This window comes from Leiobunum rupestre, chromosome 8 (assembly GCF_980474605.1).
Source record: "Leiobunum rupestre chromosome 8, qqLeiRupe1.1.hap1, whole genome shotgun sequence".
Classification (NCBI taxonomy): Eukaryota; Metazoa; Arthropoda; class Arachnida; order Opiliones; family Sclerosomatidae; genus Leiobunum; species Leiobunum rupestre.
In genome coordinates, this window is record NC_143391.1 from 6570725 (window position 1) to 6590247 (window position 19523).

General features: G+C 35.9%; 1 non-coding gene across 1 annotated transcript; it reads right to left on the reverse strand.

The window, feature by feature from the left end:
• Positions 1 to 1914: 1914 nt before the first annotated feature.
• On the reverse strand, positions 1915 to 1990 carry TRNAA-GGC (transfer RNA alanine (anticodon GGC)). Its single transcript has one exon. It is a non-coding gene; the product is annotated as a tRNA-Ala (tRNA).
• Between the last annotated feature and the right edge of the window lie 17533 nt (positions 1991 to 19523).

Sequence of the window (19523 nt, forward strand, 5' to 3'; positions counted from 1 at the left end):
GGAATACCACTCGTGCTTTCTACTGCCGTTAACCTCGGCCAGTTTTAACGAAGAACACTACGGGGAAAACCAGAGACTCGGAGAGAAATCGCATAATCACTCGACGCAGGAGTGCTTCAGAGTATTCACACAGTCAGAATTATCTCTATGTTAAACATTTAGAGTTATATTAAAGTCGTGTGCTACTTATTTTCCGTCTATTTAGTTTAATCAGATGTCACCGTACACTTAAAGCCTATAAAAATGAAATGAAGAAGAAATGTTGCGCGAAATTGCTCAAGAATACATCTAATAAATGTTAAAAGATTTACACCGCCTAACGATGCCAAAATAATTTACCATTTGTTCCCGATGAAACCTATTTAGAACGATACTCTGATCACCCAATTTTCCTTTTATCGTGAGTGATTTTCTAGACATTTTGAAAGTACAGTTGAATCTTCAGAAAATATATAAAAGAGGTCACTCTCTATATTATCAGATATTAAAAGATTAAATCATTATTAAAAAGATTATATCATTATTAAAAAGATTATATCATTATTAAAAATATTATATCATTATTAAAAAGATTATATCATTATTAAAAAGATTATATCATTATTAAAAAGATTAAATCATTATTAAAAAGATTAAATCATTATTTATAAGATTAAATCATTATTTATAAGATTAAATCATTATTTATAAAATTAAATCATTATTTATAAGATTAAATCATTATTTATAAGATTAAAGCATTATTTATAAGATTAAATCATTATTTATAAGATTAAATCATTATTTATAAGATTAAATCATTATTTATAAGATTCAATCATTATTTATAAGATTAAATCATTATTTATAAGATTTAATCATTATTTATAAGATTCAATCATTATTTATAAGATTTAATCATTATTTAATGGATCCAAACACGATTTAATAAATTATTCACGATTAAAAGATTAAATCGTGAATGAAATAAATAAATGAATCAAAACATGATTAAATGAATGACTCACGATTAAATGATTAAATTGTGATTGAAACGATTAAATTAATAAATATAAATTTTAAGATTAAATCGTGATTGTAATGATTAAACGAATACTTATCAATTTGAAGATTAAATCGTTATGGAAAAAGTTATATAGTGATTCAAAGAATATAAAGCCACATGAATGGAAGGATTTATATTATTGGCCGCGGGTTTTGGCCGAGTTAGAAACTTCCGGCAAAGCAAATCAGAGTAACCGGAAACGGTTAACGCAACCCGGTCTCTCTTTAAAAACGATAGGCGCAAAAGTTCCACTAGACGGAGCTACACCTTACATTCCTGGGGCTTTATATTCTTTGAGTGATTGAAATAATTAAATCGAGATAGAAATAATCAAATCGAGATTGAAATAATCAAATCGAGATTGAAATAATCAAATCGAGATTGAAATAATCAAATCGAGATTGAAATAATCAAATCGAGATGGAAATAATAAAATCGAGATTGAAATAATCAAATCGAGATTGAAATAATCAAATCGAGATTGAAATAATCAAATCGAGATGGAAATAATAAAATCGAGATTGAAATAATCAAATCGAGATTGAAATAATCAAATCGAGATTGAAATAATTAAATCGAGATTGAAATAATCAAATCGAGATTGAAATAATCAAATCGAGATTGAAACAATTAAATCGAGATTGAAATAATCAAATCGAGATTGAAATAATTAAATCGAGATTGAAATTGATTAAAAAGTGGTTCATATCATTATTAAAATACATTTAATAGGGATTATTTGGATACCATAACAGAAACGGCCCGCAACCTTTTGGAAGACTGGGACATATCACAATTAGAAGTTTCATTTAAACCAAGGAATACCACTGCTTATAGTTCCATACCACAGTGACTGAGAAAAATCATATCACCTCGAGCAGGAATCGAACCTACGACCTTTGGGTTGCCGGCCCAACGTCACTAGTACCATTGGACTACCGAGGTCACGAATAATCAGGCCTTGGACCCGTTGTTGACGGTAGCATTTTACGCCAACTAATTTATAACAGGCCCTTGATAGCCTGTAGTCATAACATTGATAATTTATTTTTATTGTTACGCAGGAATTAATATGGAACTATACGCAGAGGTATTCCTTGGTTTAAATGAAACTTCTAATTTTATTAATTCCTGCGTAACAATAAAAATAAATTCTCAATGACATATCACAGTTGAAAGTTTCAAAATCCACCACCGATAAAAATCAATCAACGGCCTTGTAACCTTCACATATATTATTTGATGAATGCTTTTCAGCCATCATCTTTTTACTTTTAAAGCGAAAAACTGATAATTTAATAATTATACATGCATAATTTACTAGGCCTAGATAAGGAAGAAAATGCTAACTGCTCCCTGCGCTTTCAAATTATTCACCTAATGTAGATCGTCCGAGTGCTAGTGTAAAGCTTTCGTAGTATCTAGCGCATCATTTCTACTGCATTAAAAAGTGATTTGCGACTCGCCTCTCACGAATCATTACAGTGACGATCAAAAATGCATCAAATGAAAATGACGATTTCTATCACAAACTAAATTCATTTAAAAATAAAGGACTGTACTGCCATCTCTCCCCCGTCCTTTTTAAAAGGGAACTTCAAAGTGGTTTCGTGTTGCAACCAAACTGACAGCACCGTACATAAAAATAAATATCTATATAAAAGTAATCATAATAGACTTGACCTTTAAAAAGAGCGTTGTGGGAAATACCAACCTAGACAGTATTCGATTTACTAGCTAACATTTAAAAGTCTTCAATTATTTTTACACCAAACAAAACCTAAGATATACCAGCTCATAAATATCAAATTTGGTCTACTTCAGGTAAATATATACTTGAATTTGAGTAATTACTGTTTTTAGGTAAGCTAATTTATATTTTAATTTTTATTTTTAAATTATTTTGTGGAGCTTAAATTCTTCTGATATTTTCTAACGTGTTTTTAGAACGCATCTTCTGAACAATATGCAATTATACAGTCAGTTGGTTGTTTTAAATGCAATATTGTGTTGATTGCCATTATTAATAAATTTATCTTTTTCCCATATTTTTTCATTATTTGTAACAAACACGGGATTTAGGTAAGGATCAAAGATGGGATTAATTTAATATCCTTTATAAACTCCCCTTTACATTTGTCATCGAACATCGGATCTAAAGCTAGTCTAGTCGGATGAAAGTTATTCGAATTTATATTGAAAGACTTCGAACGGCGTCTGAGAGTCCGAAGAAAAAAGGTGAAAAAGAAATGTGGAAAACCATTTTTCCGCAGTCTGCAGTAAACTTGCTTTTTTCTAAGTATGTTTGATGTATACGAAAAGGAGAAACTGCGAAAAACAGTCGGCCAGTTCGTTTCCTCTCTCTCTTTTTCTATTCGAAGGATTCCTTTTAGATTTTAAGTCGATGGTTCGAAAATGGAGAGAAAGAGCGTGAGAGGGTGCACTCCGCATCCGCCCCCGGAGGAATAGAGAAAGTCGCTCCCTCTAGCGGCCAAGCATAAAAACAAAGAAGCCTTCCATACGCGCGCAAATATTCCAGAAACTTCAAAAGTTCCAGCTCTAAAAGATATTTGCTCGTTTGGGAAAATAATATTTGAATGGAGGTCGTAATATATATTGAGAAGAAGCTTCGGATATTAGTACAATCGCTTTCCGAAGATGGCGCTATCCGCAGCCATTTTCAAAGACCACTGCTTCGTCATAATTTATACCGAGGCCAACTCAATAGTCTCGTATTTGACCTAGCAGGACGGCCTATTTCGGTCGTAGCACCCGCAAACCGCGCCTATTCCTTTATCTTGGTGCACGACCCCGTGAAACTGTTTCTGAATGAATTGATCGCGAGAGGGAAGAGATTTATATAGGTGCGATGGACGCGTTCTACACTCTTAAAAACGTTGGGTTAAATGATTTTGGTTATTTAATTTTTAACTACTTTTGGAGTCAAAAATAACCCAAATGTAGTTGAAAATCTTGAAACGCAAAATTTGGGTTAAGCAAAATAAGGTTGTTTTTAAGATAATATAATAGCAACCCAAAATTGGGTCATACTATCGAATTTAAAGTTCCCACGCGCCAAAGATGATATGAGCATTGAAACGTGTCCCTCGAACTTGTAGTCTTTGGAAGACTGGAAATTAAATGTTTTGCGCCATTCTTGCATCGTTTCCATGAGTGATTTGAAAGGATTCTTAATTTTTGATTCTAAAGGTATAGAATATTTTTAATTTAATTTACTATTTATAATTTAAATTTTTCCAATATTTTAAATTTATTTTTTTATGTTGTGTTGATATTTCAGCGGAAGAACGTAATGAGCTCCCTTGTTTAAATTTATTGCAAATTGCCAAGGCCCTACGATATTCTTTCCAGTGTGATCAAATTTATAAACCAAATTAATTTTTAATTTATAACCCAAAACTGGGTCATATATTAACCATATTTTGAGTAACTTATAAATTTAACCAAAATAGCGTTATGAAAATAACGCTTTTTGGGTGAATACGAAAACTAACCCAATATTTTGTTTGGTTAAATTCTGACCCAACAATGGGTAAAAAAACAACTCAATTTGGGTCAAAAACAACCCAATATTTTTAAGAGTGTATGACTAGAATATATATATTATAAACGATGTTGTTACTCAGCCTGCGCTATTAAATTTTAGACCTCGGACAGTTGGCTTGGGAATTTCAGAGACTACGGCGCGCGCAATCTCGAAAATGTATGGAAGTTAGTTATTAGAGGAGTCAGCCGCACCTGTTTTGAACTATAGAGCCATTTGTGTTTAATGAGCGGGTTTAATAGGTCTCGCGCCTGCGCGGTTACTCTAAGAGGAAGGAATCGTGGAATTGAAGCCATAGCTACCATCACTGAAGACGTCTTTTAAAACGTTCTGGTCAATAGTTTGGTCATAACTCGCGAAATGCATTATGCATTGCAAAATAATTGAAGCGCCTTATTCATACGATGGTGGAGCTACAGTCACGTGGCGAAAGGGGAGGAGCTAATTAAAATTCAACCACAATTTTTCAAACATTAGTGTGGGCCTTTATGCGTTTTTCACTCAATTATAAAAAAATATATAACAATACAACACGCAAACCTTATTGATTATTAATTGGACCTACTGGCGCCTGTAGAAGTGTTCCACACGCAGCACTCCACTCCAGTGTACTGGGAGAAGTTAATTTACAGGGTTTGGGCTTACTAGCGCAATCTCTCCGTGCCCGCTAGCCGATTTAATTTGGGATATAATAGTTATTAGAAAGTTTTATCCGATACAGTAAAATAGTTACTTTCGAACGAGTGGGTCAAGAGGCTCGAGTGCTTGGATAGATAATTTGGCTGCGTGACATCCAGGTCTGGTGCTGACGACTTAAAAACGTCATAAAACCTCGTAGACCAGTCCGCAGCCATAAAATATCTCAAGAAAGATGGCCTTAGCACTTATTCTAATAAGCTTGATCAGGTGCTTTACCAACTGCATCGAGATTGACCGAAATGTTTGGTGATGACCCAGGTTTCTGTCACATGTGCGGAGTTTCATGGAAAGATGTAAACCATATAATTCTCGACTGCCCTGAATATCGCGAAGGACGTGAACTGTTGGATTCGTTCGGTAGTAATGGCCTTAAGGCTAGTTCCCAATTGGCGAATTTTCGAGACGAATAAAATTTTCGCACAACGAAAAAAGACGCGTTTTTTTCGATCACTGGGGCAGCGGTTCCCAAAAGGTGTTCCGAGAATTCGCAGCGCGGCCATCTTTGTTTGTGTCAAGAGTCTTTTAAGATAAGTAAAAAAATTAGTTGGGGTTCCACCAGAATTATGTGGATAATTTAGGGTTCCATAGCAAAATAAATTTGGGAACCGCTGCACTGGGGAAGCGGTTCTCACTTTAGCTCGAAAATTTAAAAACGCTGAAAACAACTCGTGCGGGTTTTTAGTAATGTTTAGGCCTAACATAAAACATCAGTTCAAAATGAACCAAATGGATGTTCCTGTTGATAATTTCAATAAATAAACGATTCTATTCGTGAGATAATTACCTTTACTTCAGTATCTTGGTCAAGTTGGCTGAGTTGCTTTTCTAAAGACCTAGGCTTAATAAGTGACGGACGGGAGCGGAATAGATCGAGGGAACGCGTTTTCTGATTGTCTGAACCTTTTTATCGCCAAGGTGTGGACGTCAAAAAATAGAACATTCGCTAGATACGGCGGAGACGCGACTTTAGCGGCGAATTTGAAAAAAATCGCAAATTTTATTCGCGAGCGTCAATTTTCAGCGTGAAAATTGTTTTTTTCGCTAAGTGGGAACTAGGCTTTAGTCTCAAGACTCGAAGCGCGTCTCGGTTTTACGGACTGTGAAAATACAAAAATTGTGGAAACCACGCAAGTACTTTTAAAAAAGATCCCTCTTTCTAAAGTTAAGATTAGTTTTGTAAATATGTATAGTTAATTGTAAATGAAATTTGTAACTCGCGAACTTTCAAAATTTGAACTGTTTCTCCCTGATTTAAAAGGGATTCTTGTAAGAGTTGTTAAAATAATTATTTCATTCAAACCACGTAAAATATCGCCTCCTATCGAGGTAGCAACGCGAAATATTTTAATTTTGTCATCCGAAGAGTGCTACGGCAATTTATTAGTTTAATAATTACTTGTAACTCTTTTAAAAATAATAAATCCATTAAAGACGTGTACATTTTCATATTTTATCTTAATTTGCTTTAATCGAAAAGATATTTTTTTCAATAAACCAAATACCATTTGGAGATAAGCCTCGGTCGAACCTACCGACAGTGACATCTATTGAGCCATCGAGGCACTACGCTAGAGCTGCCACTCGCTCTAAGCCGATGTTTCAATACATTAGAAATAAACTATATCAATTTAATATAAGCCAATACAGCTAGTCCAGGAAACTTCGTAGAGGTCTGCAATTTTTCGAGTACCTTTAATTCCTTAAGGCTAAAAAAAAGGGTAAGAATTAAGGCTGCTTCCTTGAGGCTAAAAAAGTAAGAACTAAGGCTGCAATCGAGTGTAGATGTACTTTAGAAAAGATAAAATAAATTGCGAAGGAGCTCATCAAGGTGGCCGACGAAGACAGAGTCGCAATTTGGGGGACATTTAATCGAAAATGAGGCGAGATATATCTTTTTTAAACACACAACTAAAGGGAGGTTCGCTCCCCAGACGGGAGATTTTAGCCAAGAGAAGAAAACAGGCCATTGTCCAACTTTTGGAAAATGGGGAAAAATATAGGTGAACACTTTTTTTGTAAGTATATCTAAAAATAAATATGGAGGTTTTTCCACTTTTTACTTGTAGCGACATCTATGTCTAAATCTTTATATTTGGTATTGGTTTAACTCTAATAAACGGAATCGCTATATTTAACAGGTAATAATAATGAAATGTAATGTAATTTAATAATTACATAACATAAAAATTCGATTTTGATCGAAATTTCGATCTAAAATATGTCATATTGCATCCAATTACAAAGTGGGAAATTCAACTTAATAATATAAAATAAAATTAATAATAATCATCAGCTTAGCTAATACCCAAGGCACCAACATAGGCCTAAGTCAATTAGCGACTTTTAAAGCCAATTACCGGTGGCCGGGTTTGAATGCCACGCGAGACAACAGCTCCCTACACTTACTATTACCGTTAACCTCTACAAGTTTTATGAAAGGGGGATAACTTGAGAACTCAACGCGGAAGGAGTGGTTCCGAGTTTTCACCCAGTGCCACAAGCTTGGATCGAACCCGGCTCCTCTTGCTGCGAGGTGAGAGTGCTAACCACTTAAAAATAAAAAAATATTTGGTTCAAACAAAATTTTTTTCAAACTGCATGTGTATCGATTACAGCTAAGTACAGTTTCGGAGGTTTTATCATGTCATTTTCGTAAGGATATATACATGTAACATAATAACTCATAAGTATGCCATGAAAGCATTTTCTTAATGAAACGTTGTTCACTGGAGAATGACATAACGTCATCAACTTCATAGAAGGGAAACGGAAGTAAGCGATCACGAGATTTCGTTTCCACGGTAACCTTTTCAATAGCGCAAGGACTAAAGGAATTTTGGCATTTTTTGGGTCCGCTTATTGCGTGTTCCGTGTGAAACAAGGTCTCATTGAAATTTTTTCTATGGAAATTTTATACAGAGGCATACATTTATGAGTGATTATGATACAAATGACTAAATAAATGGTAATACTGTATTGAAATTTCATGACGTTGTACAAATTAATTGATTTAAATTTGTCTTTTCTTTCTATAAACGTAAGCTGCTTTTTTTTTCATTATTTACGCCATTGCGTGCTTTAAATTTCCTTTTAAAACCTGTAATATGAATTTATAATACCCGAAAATGTGCCGTTGATTCTTAAAAAAATTGAACGGGCCGAAATACGCCATTTAGTTATTTTATAAAACTATTACAGATAAAGATTTGATTTAAAGGTAAGTAAGTATAACTATACTGAGTGTAAATTTTGCGTCATAAAGCGGTGTACACATCACCTTCACGTTTGCCACGAAATTCTTGCCCATTGGAATCGACGTCGAGTTAATGAATGTTAATTACTGTTGGGTTTTCGGGCTAATTACTTTGTCTTTAGTCGTATGCGTATTTTCTTCTATTGAATTCTGCGAATCTGATAGTACTGCGGGTAAAGAAATCGACCAGCGCGTGGCTCTAATGAAAGGGTTTTATCTGGTCTGATATATTAATTAACAATGCCTTCGAATTGTAACTTAAGATAATAGTCTTATTTTAAATTTTGAAGGCGAATGAACAATAATTTATTGAAACAACCGCGTATTGTTAAAATTGTTATCCACTTCTAATAGTTTTTCAATAGTTTTCCGCTATTATTTCATTCGATTCTTTTTACCCTTAACTCGCATTTTCGTCGGTGGAAAGGTATGAAATTTCCAGGTGTTGACGATCTAGTTTCCAATCGTCCTTTTCATAAATAAACGACGAGTGCTTCAATCTATCGGGGACATGACCATCTCGTTTTAGCCTTTGTGTACTACAGGCAAATCTATCGGTCTCGGTGTCCATTCGGCTGTAATATCAAGGCATTGTTATCGCGTTGCAATGCTCATTGATTTCGTAGATCTCTCGTCTCATTATTTTGTCAAATTCGCCGGCGGCTATGACGTATCGAAAGTACCGATAGAATAGGCGAGGTGACGCGCTCCATCTAGTAGCGTCTGTTGGAATATCGAGGACCCCGGGCCACCTTTTCACCAACATTTCATTCGCGGTTGCCCGAGGAATGGAGATCTTGGGTGCGCGAACGCGGGAACTTTTAATTAGGGTAGCCATTGTCGCGATACCCGCGTCTTCGATCTCGGGAATAGCCTTATTGTTCGAGAGTTCGTGCTCTACGTAGCAACGATTGGGAATTGCCTTCCGTAAGCAGCCCCTGATCCTGAACAATAATGCTCTTCCTAATGTCGCCCGGCGCCTATAGAGATCGTCACTGGTGGCGTACTTTCATTTCACGAATTCAGAAGCGTAACTACACTTTTAGCCAACTTATTGAATGGTACAAGAATATAATAGACCCGCATCATTACTCTTTTGAAATGAAATAACATGTTGAATGTGCGCATCAACAGTACATACCTTCAAGGATAGTATAATAATAATAATAATAATCAGCTAAGCTAATACCCAAGGAACCACAACTTGTGTGGCCAATTACCGGCAGCCGGGTAGGAAGGTGGTGGCAAACCTTTTAAGCCACGTGAGCCAACAGCTCCCCACCGTTAACCAAAGCAATTTCTTTTGATGTCGTTCTCAAGTAGAATTCTTACTACTATCCTTGACCGGCATTTTACATTTTATAACACCCCTTTAAATGATGAGACAAATACTTAAGCTGCAAAAAAAGCCGCGAAATGTTTGCCAAAAGATGTTTTGGTAATTTAAATTGACTATAAGTAAAATTTAAGGTAAATTGGGATGCAACGGATAACCGGAACCGAGAGGAACCGGGTAAATTCTAGGTACCGGAACCGATAATATCCAAATTTGATAACCGTATCCGGAATCAGATCCGATATTTTTAAAAAAAGGCCACAGAAACCGGAACAGAAATTTTTATTATTATAAACGGTTTTTAAACTGTTCTATAACTTCTTTACCACCATCTGGTGCATATTGAAAATTTACTAATTTAGTAATCAAACTTACAATTATTTGTTTTTCATATAAGCGCATCTCTATCCGCTGTAAAAAGGAGCAAGAAAACCGCGTGACTAACTAACGATGTCTTGTTTTGCACAGTAAACAAAAACACCCCATACGTATTCTCAATTTCTAAGGGAAAGTTAAAATAGGATCGTTTACAAAATGTTTGCCTTAGAATCCGGCGCGATTCGAGGTAGTGGAAGTCGCTAAACGAAAACATTAAATGATAAAAACCATTTAATTTTCAACGCGAAATCGCTGAATTTTCTCTATAGGAGGTAACTATTTTATAAGTTATAAATGTATATTATAATTTGTATGAACTTAATGACATTTTGGCTTTACATATCATTTAACACTAAAACACACTGGAACTCATCTGATTGCTTCTAAATTTCGAGAACCGGAACCGAAACTGGAACCGATAAATAGAAAATTATAGAATCGGAACCAATCCGGTACTGAGGTTGTCCGCAAAATAGGAACCGTATCCCTAAAGGGAACGGTCATCGAAGTGGGTTTTACATCAAAAGGACGATTTATATGTACAGGGTGTTTCAAAAGGTAATGCAAAAATTTTAAGGAGTTGTAGGGGTTGAGTTGAGAAGTATGCCTGCTTTTTTCCCCCATTTTCCAACGATGAGTTGAAAGAGCGCCAGATAGCTTCAAAGTGTGGCCCACTAGTCACTGGAAGTAGGCTGCAACCAGCGCAAAACCAAGCAGCAGGGACTTTAAATACTCTTTAAGTTTACTTTTTTACGCTAGTTACCTCGATTTGTTTTCAAAGTCCTTTTTTACCTATCACACAAACCCAAACCTTAATGTTCGCGTTTCCCTGCTGCTTGGTTTTGCGCTTGTTGCAGCCTACTTCCAGGTGCTAGTAGGCCACACTTTGAAGCTCTCTGGCGCTATTTTAACTCATCGTAGGAAAATGGGGAAAAACAGGCATACATCTCAACTCACCCCTACAACTCCTTAAAATTTTTGCATAACCTTTTGAAACCCCCTGTATGCTTGTGTGGATAGCATAGATAAGAATGGAACGAAACGTTCATTTTCCGTTTGGCTTTTACCTTTTTTATCCTCTTACGCGGGGGTCAGTTTGGAGACAGGATTACTGGTCGGATTTATGTAACTCTTACGAGAAGGACATCTTAGAAACTTCCGTCGAGGCTTCAAAAACATCGTGAAGAGGACGCGCCTCTTTCGGGAAGAGGAGAAGGGCCTCGTGTAGGAGGAGGAGCTAATCTTTCGGCTTTAATTGACAAATGAGGCGGCAGTGGAAAAGGGGATAAAGAAGCGCGTTCCGCCGAGATTAACGTATCAATCTGTCTCGCTGGCCGCCGCGGGAAAGAACTCTCTCGCTCCTCTTCCTTATCTGCCCACGCCGAGTTCTCCGGACGCTTGTTTGACTTTCCTTTCATTGACGCGAGCTTTTTGCGAGGCGCCCCATAGAGAGGCACCTTCTCCTTCTCGCCTGCCTCCGCCGCGCCATCTAGCTTCGGGAGGAGACCTAATCTTTCAACCACCTTATAAGCTCCCCGAATTGTTGATCCATTTGCAGTTTAATCTCTAGAGTGATGCCTCGGACCTGGGACGGAGAGTTACTTTGTTTTGCTACTTTGTAATCCGCAACGTTTTGACTGCTTGGAGGATGACACGAAATTTATTTGACGTATTTTAATACAGTATAAAGCTATAATTGAAAACGTAATTACGAATGATTCTTCCGTCACTCGTGTATTCACGGAGTTGTTGAAAATTTTAAAAGTATATGTTTAGAAAATGTTATTTGATAATTTTCTTGGAAGTGTTCGGAAATAATTCTACATAGTAAGCTTTATTACAGTTATAATAATAATTCCGCGCGTACCAATAAATTGAAAAGAATTTCAGGTTATACTTACAATTAACTTAAGTGTTCTAGTTTATTTAAATTATAATTTTAAGAAAATTAAAATATTTTCTACATTAAACTACCGAGAGTTTCGTAAACACAGAATTATTCCAAAGTTTCCTTCTAATCACTAATTAATCAGGTGAAGAAAACATATCTACGGTGTTTTAATCATTTAATGCCTTATAATGATAACATTAGGTGGTTCTTCAAATCTTTGTTTTCTTAAGATTATTTCAGGGAAACTAACAATACGGTTAAGTTACATTTTACTTCAATTAGTGTAGAAAATAAAATGAACTGCAACGATCCGTAATATAATTGATATAAGCCAGTTTATTTTCTTAATCAACCAGCAAACACGCCAGATCCCCGGGTTATTCTATTGGGACCCAAATCTCACTGGAACGTCATATCCGAATATCCAAAAAAACAATGATATTGCATGTATATACAGGTTTGATCCCAAACTTTTAGTTTGTTCGTATCCGAATATCCAAAAATTAATTGGGGTTTTATCCGAAAGCCTTACAACTGCTCATATACCAATATCCAAATAGTAAATATCCCTGGGACATCCGAACATCGTTGATTTATTCCCAGCAAGCGCAATTAAATCAGTAATATAACAAAAAATATTTCAATTATAATAAAGAAATTTGGAAGCAAATTTCGAGAATTCCTCATAATTAAAGAACAACTTCATAAATAAACTGCTTCTATTTTATTTTGATTCTATCATCAACCCATAAGTGTACATAGATGGTTTACTATTTCATACATATTTTAAAGTTTTGTGTTAAAGAATTGACATGGATTCTTCTATGATTGGAAAGATGTAGATCTCCGTGGTCAGAATAAAAGCGTAAATGATGTTCATTCTTGATTAACGTCAAAATATCAATGAAACCAAGTGTGTCGGCTGTACCTTCGCGCCTATTAAAATTTCTAGTGAGACCTAGTCACACTATAGACTACTTAATCTACTAGTTGGAATAGTACTAGCAACTTTATATTTAGTCTATAGTCTGGCGCGATTTTATCTCTTCGATTTACTCGCCCGTAGATATACGTTCTAAAACGCCTCAGTCATTATATACTATAGCATCAGAAATACATGAACCGAAATTATCAGCGTCCTATTCCTCGTTTTCCCACACCTAAGTGGCCACGTGTCATCTTCCCCTCCTCGAAAAGAGAACCTCCCCACCTCCGCGGCGAAGGTTTGGATACGCTACCTGGCGACGGCCGAGCGAACTTTCTCGAAAAACAAATAAATAAATAAAATATGTTGCTGGGGAAAAATTACAAGTGCATCATGTGTCTGTGGAAGAAAGAATAGCTCAAACAAATATCATCGTAATCAGTTAATTGTTATTAATTAATGAAGCCCAGTTAACGACTAATAAAAACTAGTCTAACTTGACTACGTTAAGAATTATAAACAATAAATATTTGTATTATTTTGTTAAAGTAATTGTACTTGTTTTATTTGAAATATAAATCTGAATAGCAACGTAAAGGTAGCCTTACTCGTAAACGAAATCATCATTTCTATTGCTTATTTCTACTAGTTCTTTTCTCGTGGTTAGTTTCAGTTTCTTCTTCTTCCGTAGCCTTCTGTATCTTTGGTCTTCCCATATTCTTTGCTACTGCAGGCCTAAACATTTTTATCTGGGTTTCATATATCTTAAGTAGCTCCATTTAATAATTGGTATATTTTCTGATTGGAATAAAACTAAGTATTTATCTGTTCTTTTATTTTAAATGGTCTGGTAAGATTAGTTGAAAAGGTTTTTAATTCATCTACTTTTTCCACATTGAACAGCTGCGGCAGCTACCGCCTTCCACTGACCGCTATCAAAAACAAAACACGGCTAAGCCTAGGTTTACAGACCACGTTTCTCCCGATCTTCTTCGATTAATAATTTATCTTAGTCTCACTAGATGGCGGTCTAGTTACCCGTCTCTTGTAAACCCTCCCCTTTCGCACGGGGAAATTGCCGTCCGACAAAAATATGCTCGCTGATAATTTCGGTTCATGTATTTCTGATACCATTCTGACACCCTTTTGGTACTTATGTTACTTTTGATAAAACTAGATATCCTAGAAAGAATGGAAGCGCGTTACTTTACGGTCGTAGCACTGGAAATTTAATTACCAGACATCTTATCTCTGATAAATCTATTTTACGTGTTATGGTTAAAAATATTCTCTAGTATGTCCATGGATTGACAATAACTCACAGGGATAGTTATCTTACATAGAACTATCATTGGAAGCCAAAAATACGTTTTCTACAAACTCTTCCCCTCTTATAGTCCTACACTCCCCACTTTCCACCCCAAAAACGATTCAAATCCAGAAATAGTAACGCCATCTCGTGTCTGAAATTGACTCTATGGTTTTTAATATGGTTTTTAAAAATGGCGATTGTCAGTAAAATTGGTCCGCAGATTATTTTATTCGGAATTTAATAGGATTTGTCATTGTTTAAGCTGTAATTTTTTTATATCGCATAGGTAAATAGTAATTAGCTTTACATTAATAAAAATTCAACAGTTATTGTATTCTATTATTATTATTATTATTATCGAAAATTTTTTTTACCTGATGAAAACATTTTAAGTACTAAAAACAGAAACGCGATGCAAAAAATGCATTAGATTTCGCGGCGCCAAAAAAACTGCCCGATTGCTCGCCGATTTGAATCGTTTCCGCTTAGGCCTTGTTCTGATTTCGCCCGCTAGGACCGATGGCGTTTGAATCAAACTTATTTTCGAAGAGAACTATCGCTGTGAGTTATTGTTAATCCATGGTATGTCGCTATAACGTTAGTGCTGCGGTTCCCAAAAGGTGTTCCACGAAAGGGTCACAGGGGTTCCGAGAATTCGCAGCGCGGTCATCTTTGTTTGGGTCAAGAGTCTTTTAAGATAAGAAAAAAATTGAGTTGGGGTTCCGCCAGAATTAGGTGGATCATTTAGGGTTCCATAGCAAAAACAAATTAGGAACCGCTGATCTAGTGTATATCTAATTTACGTCAAACTTGGATATATCCACTAGACCTATTTGGGTTTGGTGGGAATAAATAATGTTGTCGAATTAAAATGATGAATATTAAATGTGAACAAACGAAAACGCACGTAAGTGGTTCGACGAAATTTGTTCCGTTCCATTTTAATAATAATATTGGTCAGAAAGACTAGAATCTGAGACACCAGCGTAGAATGGTTGAATGACTTGTAATCTTAGCGTAGGAAGCGGTAGCGCGTTTGACCTAGTTGCACCCACTAGTTCTAGAGATATTTCCACAATTTCCGTCTCGCGTGTAGGAGTGGGCTTTATTTTTTTCGTGAGCTTCCGGCTGTGTATTTATTATTGATAATAAAATGTTTCATTCACTCGACGCGCTTTCCACGCGTTCGATGTTTGTAACTTGAAATTGGCTCGAGGTTCTAGATCAAAGGTATTCGACTGCTCCTAGAAATTTGTAATAGGGGTTGCAAATTTATTTTCGTGAATATTGGTCGTAAATTGTTTGTGTATAATTAGGGTCACGGTTTGTCATTGGAGCCACTTTTGAAATAAACGGAATAACTGAAGCCGTTCTAACTAAGGTTGTTTGATTAAGGTAAACATGGATTTAAATAACGTAATAAACTTTAAGGAATTTATGTGATAGCAATTTAATATAAATCAGAACACATTGAAAATAGCCGGTAGTAAATATATGTAATTAAGATGGATTTAAATTTGAGTATACGGTAGTGATCGTACGGGGACCCCGACCCCGACCCGGTAAGTCGGGGATCACCGGTTGTAAAATTTTTTGGTCGGGTTTTTTTTTAGTCGGGTTTTCCAAATCCAAAAAAAATCGAAAAAACGCGCGAGCGAGCGCTTAGCTACAAACAAAACGGGGAAAGGAGGTGGCCTATTCTCAACGACTTCTGTCGTTCGATGGTACGAAGGTCGCGTCACGCTCGCCCTTTCGTTTGATTTCGTTTTTAGTTTCACATCGAATATATATTCGAAGTGACACTATTGCCATAGATGGAATGTCGTTAAGTGTTGTTTGTTTGTCGTCGGCGTCGTGAAAAGCAACGACATGGTTGATGGAGCTACACATCGAACGGGAAGTTTGAATTAAACAATTTCTTTCGATTGGCTAGAATAGGATTATAATTGGCGGGATGTTTGAATTAGACAATTTCTTTGGCGAGATGTTTGAATTAGACAATTTCTTTGGCGAGATGTTTGAATTAGACAATTTCTTTGGCGAGATGTTTGAATTAGACAATTTCTTTGGCGAGATGTTTGAATTAGACAATTTCTTTGGCGAGATGTTTGAATTAGACGATTTCTTTGGCGAGATGTTTGAATTAGACAATTTCTTTGGCGAGATGTTTGAATTAGACAATTTCTTTGGCGAGATGTTTGAATTAGACAATTTCTTTGGCGAGATGTTTGAATTAGACCATTTCTTTGGCGAGATGTTTGAATTAGACAATTTCTTTGGCGAGATGTTTGAATTAGACAATTTCTTTGGCGAGATGTTTGAATTAGACAATTTCTTTGGCGAGATGTTTGAATTAGACCATTTCTTTGGCGAGATGTTTGAATTAGACAATTTCTTTGGTGAGATGTTTGAATTAGGCAATTTCTTTCGATATATTAGAATAGGATTATAATTGGCGGGAAGTTTGAATTAGACAATTTCTTTCGATATGCTAGAATAATATTATAATTGGCGGGAAGTTTTTTAATTAGACAATTTCTTTCGATATGCTAGAATAGGATTATATTTGGCGTGAAGTTTGAATTAGGCAATTTCTTTCGATATGCTAGAATAGGATTATATTTGGCGTGAAGTTTGAATTAGGCAATTTCTTTCGATATGTTATAATAGGAATATTTTTCGACGTTGTAAATTAATTATATTGTATTATTATTGCACGTCGTAAGACATCGAAGGTAGCTTAACTATTTAACATTTGCTACTTTGCGTCGATGTGAAACTAATATTTCGGCCGGGCTGACTTGTTGGTTATACTTTTACTTTTAAATAGTCGGCCGTTGAAGCGACTACTCTCGTCCCGGCGTCCGCGACTCAGCGCGTTTGAGGTTACGGTTAGGCTGTTGTTTAAATTTAGCTGGCAAAGTCAGTTAAACGACTTTTCTTTTCATTATGCCTAATATATCCGTTATTTGGGAGCATTTTGAAAACCAAACTCTACCTAACGACAAAACAAAACTGCAAAATGTATACATTGTCGAAAGACCCTTTTAGCGTCCCATTCCTCTACCAAATGTCTTTGGGATCACTTAAGACGGTTTCTTCCTTTTCACGAGAAGTCTGCGAGGGCTGCTTCCGAAAAACAAAGAAAAGGCAAAACAGCAAACCAACGCAATTTACAGATTAATTTCCGGTGGTATTAGTGCCTCAACTTCCTCAAGTAAATAATGTGGTGTGACTAATGTCGCTGATAGCGTCAAATCCGAGTCATTTTCCGTAGAATCCGTAAGTGGACAAATGGGGAAGGAATTATCGGTAGATGTTCAAGGTCATGGTCATCATGATTATGTATCAGCATCAGATATTACTCCATCAGACCCGTCTCCTAGTCGAGCTTCTGTATCATTTCCGTCACGTGGTTCTTCTACTTCTGTACATAAATCTGCACCATACACCGGCTCTGGAACCATGCCCATTGCTCGATATTATAGTAACCCAAGACAGAATCCCATGCTAGATCGTTTATTGGCGTCATGGTTAGCTGACGTTTCTCTTTCGTATTTAACGGTAAACAATGCACGATTTATAGCCTACGTTGTAGGTGTAAATCAATTTCCACATCGTTATGCCGTGCCTCTGGAAGGAAAGTTAAGGTTGTCAGTCATGCCGTTGTTGTACAACGCGTTGAAGTGGAAATTGAATGGTATTGCTTTGACACCGACATGTGGACGTCAGTTAGTCACCATTCGTATCTTAGTTTTGTTTACAACAGACATGACAGCGCCAGCATTAATAACGAGCTACAAAACATCCAAAGAGATTGGGAACGGAAAATAGAGTCTTTATATTTGGCCTTTCGTGACTCTGGAATCAACATGGAAGTTGCTACGCGAAAGGACAGATTGATGATGCCAATTGCTTTTTACGTCTTTTGAATATAATCGTCACTAAATGAATACTAAAACAACGCTCAGTGAAAGACATGATAGCCAGAGCTGTTTCAGTATCTCATGATTTTACGTACCAAGTCAACTTCCAAATCGCCTTAAAAAAAGCATTTGCAGACAACGGAAAGAAAAACTTCATCCAATTAAAAACCAACTAACTTGATGGAACAGTACTCACAGTATGTTGAACAGAATCATTGAAATTAAGGAGGAATTAATTTCCGCAACTGGAATACTTGAATCAGACGGAGTGAATATAGTAAACACCAAGCTGAAGCCAAATGATTGGCTGCTAATAGAACCCGTAAGCAAACTATTTCCAATTTTTATACTAAATATCTAAAGGCTAAATCTAATATTTCTTAATTATTTCATTAAAAAAGCTATGCATTCACGAAACCACCCTCATGGCTGAAAAGGAAACCAGCTGTATAAGCAAAGTTATTCCTCATTCAAAGTAAATAAAATTCCAGCGAATTTAATTAAATTTGTTGCAACAAAACTAATGGAACTAACAAAACTGGGGATTATTTTCGAGAATGAGCAATTAGATGAACGCTTTGTACGATCAACACAAGGGAGCTTTCTGACATATTTAGACAAATATCTCTATGGAAAAGATAAACGGGCACAGTACTGCAACATTGAATTGTCTGATTCTTATAGAATCGCAACTCTGCTTGACCCCAGGTTTAAAAATAAAATGGTTAGTTCAATTTGCTGACATTTATTTTTACGTTATTTTTAAAAGTCAAAAATTTATCCGCGTGTCTATTCCATTATTCTCTGAAAAACTGGTTTAAAGAAGAAAGCTTTAATTCCGAGGTATTGGAACGTTTAAAATCGTTAGCATACGAAAAGTGTGAAAGGCGGTTACAAGAGGACATTCCAAATAAATTTCCACGTTCCAGGTACCTATATTAAAAATGTAAACTCTTCTTAGTCACTGTCGTTATAAAATATTTCAATGACTATATTTATTTTATCGGCAGTGTGCCTATACCACTGGAAACTTTCGCTCTTACTTGCGGAAATCAATTGTGGCTATTGAACTTGAAACATGGTCTGTCGCTCAAGTTCGCGCTAACGCCGCAGAAAGCCAGCCAAGGAGAGTAACAGACGACACAATAAGAATCGAGACAGCACGACAACTTGATGGCTATCTGCATGATTTG